The sequence below is a fragment of the Trichomycterus rosablanca genome, chromosome 1, assembly GCF_030014385.1.
Source record: "Trichomycterus rosablanca isolate fTriRos1 chromosome 1, fTriRos1.hap1, whole genome shotgun sequence".
Taxonomy (NCBI): Eukaryota; Metazoa; Chordata; class Actinopteri; order Siluriformes; family Trichomycteridae; genus Trichomycterus; species Trichomycterus rosablanca.
Window position 1 is genome coordinate 44,516,342 of NC_085988.1, and position 6,766 is coordinate 44,523,107.

Consider the following 6,766-nt stretch of genomic DNA (forward strand, 5'->3'; position numbering starts at 1 on the left):
CAAGAAGTGGAATCTTGGAGTACATTGAGTTTACAGTTAATCTAGACAGTTTAGGATTGGAAAAATGTTGCCTGGTTTAATAAATCTGGGTTTCTGCTGCAACACACAGATGACAGGATTAGAATTTGAGGTATACGGCATGAATCCATGAACCCCTCGTGTCAATAGTTCAGGCTAATAGTGGTAGGTTAAAGGTGGTGGTGTTTTTTCCGGACACACATTGGGCCTGTTAATACATTCAACCATTGTTTGAATGCCACTATCTATGTACACCGACCAGGCATAACATTATGACCACTGACAGGTGAAGTGAATCATAATATTATTGGTCATAATATTATGCCTGATCGGTGTATAATGTATAACTTTCTTAATGATAATGCACCATGTTACAAAGCACAAATCACAATAAATTTAAGCTTTTCTGAAATCACAAATGATTCTACCCAGTATCTGTAGACATCCTAATAAAGTGGCTAGTGAGTGTACATTGATTCTTCAATGTAACGTTGTGGGTGGGTCTACACCAATTCTTGCTTTTCGCTGGTCAAACCTCACTATTTACTACTTATCCTTATACCGCTTGTGAGAATAAAGTAAGGTCACACTGTTTTACTTACAGGCTATTCACTTTGGCCCAGTAAAAATATGTCAGTATTGCAATGTAGGAAAACATTTATCTACGGAAGGTAGCACATGGGTATGGATTTTGCTATTTGCAAAGTAGGAGTGAGGTTAGTTTTCACTAAGTTTAAAGATAGCAAAAGAAAACAAGTTAGTTGCATTACCTGATAATTCAGATTAAAAATCAGATGTACAGCTCCAATCTGAATTAGTTTCTGGGTTCTGATAACAGGCTGATGACTAAACCTGCCAAAGAAGTTACAGTTATCAAGATAACAAGAAACTCAACAACATCCAACAATACAGTATGAACAGACAGCATCAGTGCTGGTTTATTTATTCTGTAATCTAACTGTACATCTTTGATAAAGTTACAAGTATGTGACAAATTTGAAGAAAACCTTAAAATGAGTAAAGGTAATGTGTTAGACAAGTAACAAGAACATGTAAGGCATTCAGCTTAACAGTTTAGGCCTGAATACTTGACCTTTACAGAGGTTGGGTGGTTCAGGCATGCTATGCTTGACATTTTGCTTGTTTGTTTGGGTTTGTACCTCATCTACAGGGCTCAAATGGTCACTTTGATAAGTATGGAATTAACGTAAATCCTATGTTATTAACTAAGATTGTGTTTGACTGAGGCAGTCTTTTTTATAAGTTCTTTAAGGTATAGAGTTTTAAAGATTTTAAAAGGGCTGCTCCGACAGCTAATTATGGCCCAGCACTTTCTTATATATTTTCTTTTGATTTGTCACATGTTTATGTCATGTGATCAAGAACTTTGAAAAGGTAAACAGTAGGGTAAAATAGCCTGATCTATGAGTTTAACAATGACCATATCTGGGAAAAAAACTAAATAGGAGTGTTTTGATCAATTATAAAGTAGTAATGGCTCGTCCACAACTGAACTGCGCTGTGTGATCTGAATTTTTTTTTAATTTTCTTTTTATTTTGTTTTACCAGTTTTATTATGACAAAAATAAACAATATAATATTAAGTAACCAATGGTACATTGATTCTGAAGCTGTGGTTTTTCAGGTGCTATTGGACACCTTTTTTGGAAAAAAGAAAAAGAAAAAAGATGAGAAAATGGCTATTTTCTATTGTTTAGCTTTTAGAAATAGTTATTAAGTACAATAGTTATTAACACTAACTAATCATGATGCACACGTCACCAACATGAAACTCTGACTGAAGAAAACTCATTTGCATTTGCATGCCTTGCATGGGAAACTGAGAAAAAATGTAAGTCTATTAAAATCATGTAAAGAAAATACCTTGTTTTACATCCAGAGCTTCTTTGCAAATATATAACACAGAATATGTTGTCATTTATGATGATAAAAAGTACATGTAACAGTGAAGACATCTTCTTTGCTGACATTATTGCCTTTCCCCAGGCCGTGAACTGGTGTGTGTTTAAGCATACATCAAATCTCGTATAGTAGCAGTGGTCACTTTGACCACACTTTTTTCTCTTTCTCTCTCTCTCTCTCTCTCTCTCTTTCTTTCTTTCTTTCTTTCTTTCTTCTTTTTAAAGAACTCAAATGCAAAAAAGTGAAATTATGCACTTTAATAATGGCCCTGAGCAGACCTATTCCACTTTACTTCAAAGCAGCTAATCACAATACACCATTCAATTTGGCATTTCTTGTTTTGAAATCATAATTGAGTTTCGTGCTGTGTATTGCTAATTGAAGCTGTGTGTTTTTCTTGTAGCATATTGAATCATTTGTAAAGTGTATTATGTAAGAATATGTGCACTTATGAAAAAAAAGTGTTATTTTGAATAAGTTACTTGGGGAAAGGTAAATGCATGCACTTTTATGCAAAATATTAACTACAGTATGCGAATGAGACTGTAAATAAAAACATTGCATGAAATAAATTTTGTATTGAATCTGTATGGACTCTGTTTTTATTTGACAGAACACACATGAACATCACCTTCGTTGCTTGGCAACAAACTCTGCACCTCCGTTCCAATGCTTCTCTTTGACCTTTTGCCTCTTAGCTGTTCAGTCATTACGTGGTGGCGTTTATTATTTAATTAAGTTTAAATTGTACTTTTTAAATTGTCATTTTTAAACAACTGTTGTTATGTGTTGTGAATCTGTCATTGCACTGGATCTCCAAGAGGTCAGCAAGGTCAAAGAGTACACAACCTTTATTAGGGGGTACACAGAAGAAAGCAGGAGCAGTGAAGACTTTGCCCTGCTTTTTACAAAAGCATGGCACCCAACATTTCCAGAGAAATGGACAGCATGTCCTGTTGGGATACACTTCATAAAAATGACTTCATTAACATAGTTTGTCTGTGTACGCTGCCTGTGTAATGAATGCTGATTCCTGATCAAGCATGGTGATTGGCATGGTAAAACTCGCAGCATTTACCATGAGTGTCATTTTTTACTTGACACTTTTACAATTTCACCGCTCTGCACTGAAGATGTCCCATTGTGTTCGCCTGCATGGTGCCCTTTCCATCCCCTCCATCTGTCCCCTTCTGTTGTTGTGCTTGTTTGGTGTATTAATATGATTTCTTCTTGTTGTTTGTTGTTGTTGTTTTTTCTTCTTTGTATGTTTTTTAGAAGCCAAGCGGGCGAGCCGAAGCAGACAACCAACAGAGTCAGTGTGTGTCATGAACCATGGTGTGCCAACCACTATGTGTGTCAACCATAAAGCCACATCTCCCACCTGATAGTTCTGTAGCGTGTATTTTTGTACGCATGTGGATGTACGAGTGTGTTTGCGTGTACAGTAGATGAGCATTAGAGAAGCAGAAACAGACTCAGCGTAGATGTAGCACAGAGAAGCTGTTGTTGTTTAGCCATATGTATCTCTGTCACGTGACCGATTATCGTGCTGTTGTACAACGTGAAGTGCCTATTGTTTTGGGTTATGTGTGTTCGTTGGTGTTGTATTTAATGCTTTTGTGTGCTGGTGCATCAACAATGTGACTTAATTTGTTTCCCTTTAAGTGACTTTGAAGTATTTCTGGGTTTGGTGTACCTCTGTTTTAATGTTATAAATGTTGCTATAAGTCTATATTACATTTAGGCTGGGATTATACTTGCAGTCAACTACACGTGCATGTCCTCAAACATAAAAAGGCTGTGTGGGCAAAGCTGCAATACCCATATTAACAGTGATTGTTGAATAGCAAAATATAAGGGAATATCAGCAGCAGTCTGAAATACTCAAATTGTATGTCTATACAGTGGGGGCCAAAAGACTGAGAGCACTATTGAAATGTGTTTTGCATTTCTTTCAAATTAAATACAACATTTTTTATTACATATTATATAATCAGCATAACAATTTAAGTAAGGATCTCATTTCGGACATAAAAAAAGTGCACCCTAATCACAAAAGGACGAGGTGTGTCACCGACTTGCAAAATGTGATGCGCTCTGTCTAGTAATGGCACCTCGTCTAGGCTGAGAAGATCCGTTAATAGCTGAGCAACTAAGTTAGTTGGGTGTTGGCCTTCCATACATTCGGGTAATCCAACTAGATGAATGTTATTTCTCCTAGATCTTCCTTCTTAGTCCTCACATTTGTCCGTTAATACACTTATTTGGGATTTCAAAGTGTTAACCGTGGCCTCGATTTCGCTTAGCTTGCCACCATGGTTTGAGCATGCATGCTCCAGGTCCTTAATAGTGTGTTCTTGCGCGTTAATGTTGAGTTTTAGAGGCTCAATTGCACTTCTCAGTTCGTTTCGAATCAAAGCAACCTCTTCACGGAGATCCGATGCCAGAGAGTCAATCCTTCCACAAATGTCATGTTTTAATTCCTCCAGCAGGAGGGAAGTGTAAACACTGGGACGGGCTTAATTAATATAGTTTATATCAGGATACACCGGCACACACACGTTTTACAGTATTTCTGATTTGATCGTCCTCTACAAAACATAATACCCACGCTGCATTGCAAAATTATTAATTAACCTCCAACTTACTACAGAACAAGCCATATACTGTTTGTGTTGCCAAATCCACTCAGATTCATTTATTTTTCCTCTTTGATTTTACGCTGCACATCAGACCACAAACACTTTGATCTCTCGCTACTTGTTGACGTGCATTTTTGGACGTGGTATCATTAAACCCTCTCGTCACTTCTCACACGTGTTTTTGTAAAGTACAAAAAAAAGGGAGACCAGAGAAGCTCGTCTGTGATTCCAGTTGGTGATGGATCGTGTAGTGTGAAATCCCATATTACCGATCAGTCGTGTACTGTGAATTACACACCGACTGAAGGACTCCCGAGTGCAAGAGATTCAGTCGTGTAGTGTGAACTGTACAGCGACCTGACGACTTGGAAAGTCATGTAGTGTGAACTTGGCATTATTTGTGTTTAATATTCAAGTAGTCGTTTAATAGTTGAATTAAATTCAAGTAAAATGCAAATATAAGCTTTTTTGCTCCTGGTCCCAACTTTGGGATGTGCTTTTTTGGATTCCCTTGTTCATTTACATAAGTATTCTCATGGTCAAAAATAATGGCACCCCTACACATTTAGAAATTGCACCACTTCTCCTTTTCAGAATATATTTGGATTCATATCATTGGCACCACACAAAAAGATGCGAAAAAAGTTAAATTTGCCATCATTTCACACAGGACTAAAGTAAAGGACTGGTCAAAATTCTAAAATAATAATTGCTCCTTTCCTTTATACTTATATTATAACTCGTGGCAATTAACAGATGCTGACAATATAGAAATCACACCTAGAACTAGTTTAAATGAAGGAAAGTTGACACAAACCTTATGTCTGTATCTACCACATTGAGCATGAAGAAGAGAAAAGAGCAAAGAATTGTCCAAGGATGTGAGAACCAAAACTGTTCAAAAGCATGGACGATGTCAAGTCCATCTCCAGAGAACTAAATGTTCCTGTGTCCTTTGCGCACAATGTCATTAGGAAAATTACAGCCAATGGCACTGCAGCTGACTTCCCTGGACATCTATGGACAAGAAAAATTGATAGAACATTGCAACAAAGCATTGTTCAGATGGTGGATGAAAAACCTCAATCAACCTAGAAAAAAAGTCTGTCCTGTAGAGAAAAGCCAGACTGAAGTTTGTCAGAACTTACTTGAGAAAGCCACAATCTTTCTAGGAAAATGTCCTGTTGACAGATTTGACCAATAGAGCTTTTTGGAAAAGCACATCACTGTACCATTTGCAGAAAACAAAATGAGGCCTTCAAAGAAAGAAACTCTGTTCCTACGATCAAACAAAGTGGACGTCCACAGTTATTTCACAGTAAGGTCATCTAATTCTGGTCTGTTAGTTGTTTTCAAGTATAGGTTTCCACCATGTGTGACAGGTCCTTCACCCAGGTACCTACTCGCTCCTCTATAACTTTTTACAGTTTTAAAGCTCAGCTAAAAATCTACCTTTTCTCTGAAATTGTTTGCTCCCACTAATGGCTTTTGTTTTTATAAAGCGACCTTGGGTTTATGAAAGGTGCTATATAAGTATTACTATTATTATGTTTTGGGGTTGCTTTGCTGCTTCTGGCACTGGATGCCATGACGGCATCATGAAATCTAAAAACTACCAAAGAATTTTGGAGAACAATGAAGGGAGCAGTGTCAGAAAGCTGAGTGTCATGGGTCTTCCAGCAGGACAATGACCCAAAGTATACTTTGAAAAGCACCCAGGAATGGATGAAGTACTGGAGAGTTCTGAAGTGGCCAGCAATGAGTCCAGGTCTTAAATCTATTGAATTCCTGAGATCAGCAGTTGGGAGAGGGCATGCCTCAAATACAAAAGATCTGGTGCAGTTGGCAAAAGCAGAGTGGTCCAAAATTCCAGTAGACAGGTGTAAGAAGCTCATTCATGGTTACAGGAAAGGACAGATTTCAATTATTTTTTCCAAAGGGTGTGTAGCCAAATTTAAAATTGAGGGTGTCAATACATTTGTCCAGTCAAGTTCTGGAGCTCTGTGTGAAATAATATCAGAATTACTTTCCCCCCTTAGTTTTAATTAGTTACTGTAAAATGTTGCAAAACAGACAGCTATACATCACTTCAAATTCACTAGGTGCAAAGACAGCACGCACAGCATTGCTGCCACCACCACCACTGCCTGGATACACGTGTATTCACACAGCAAGTATAATCC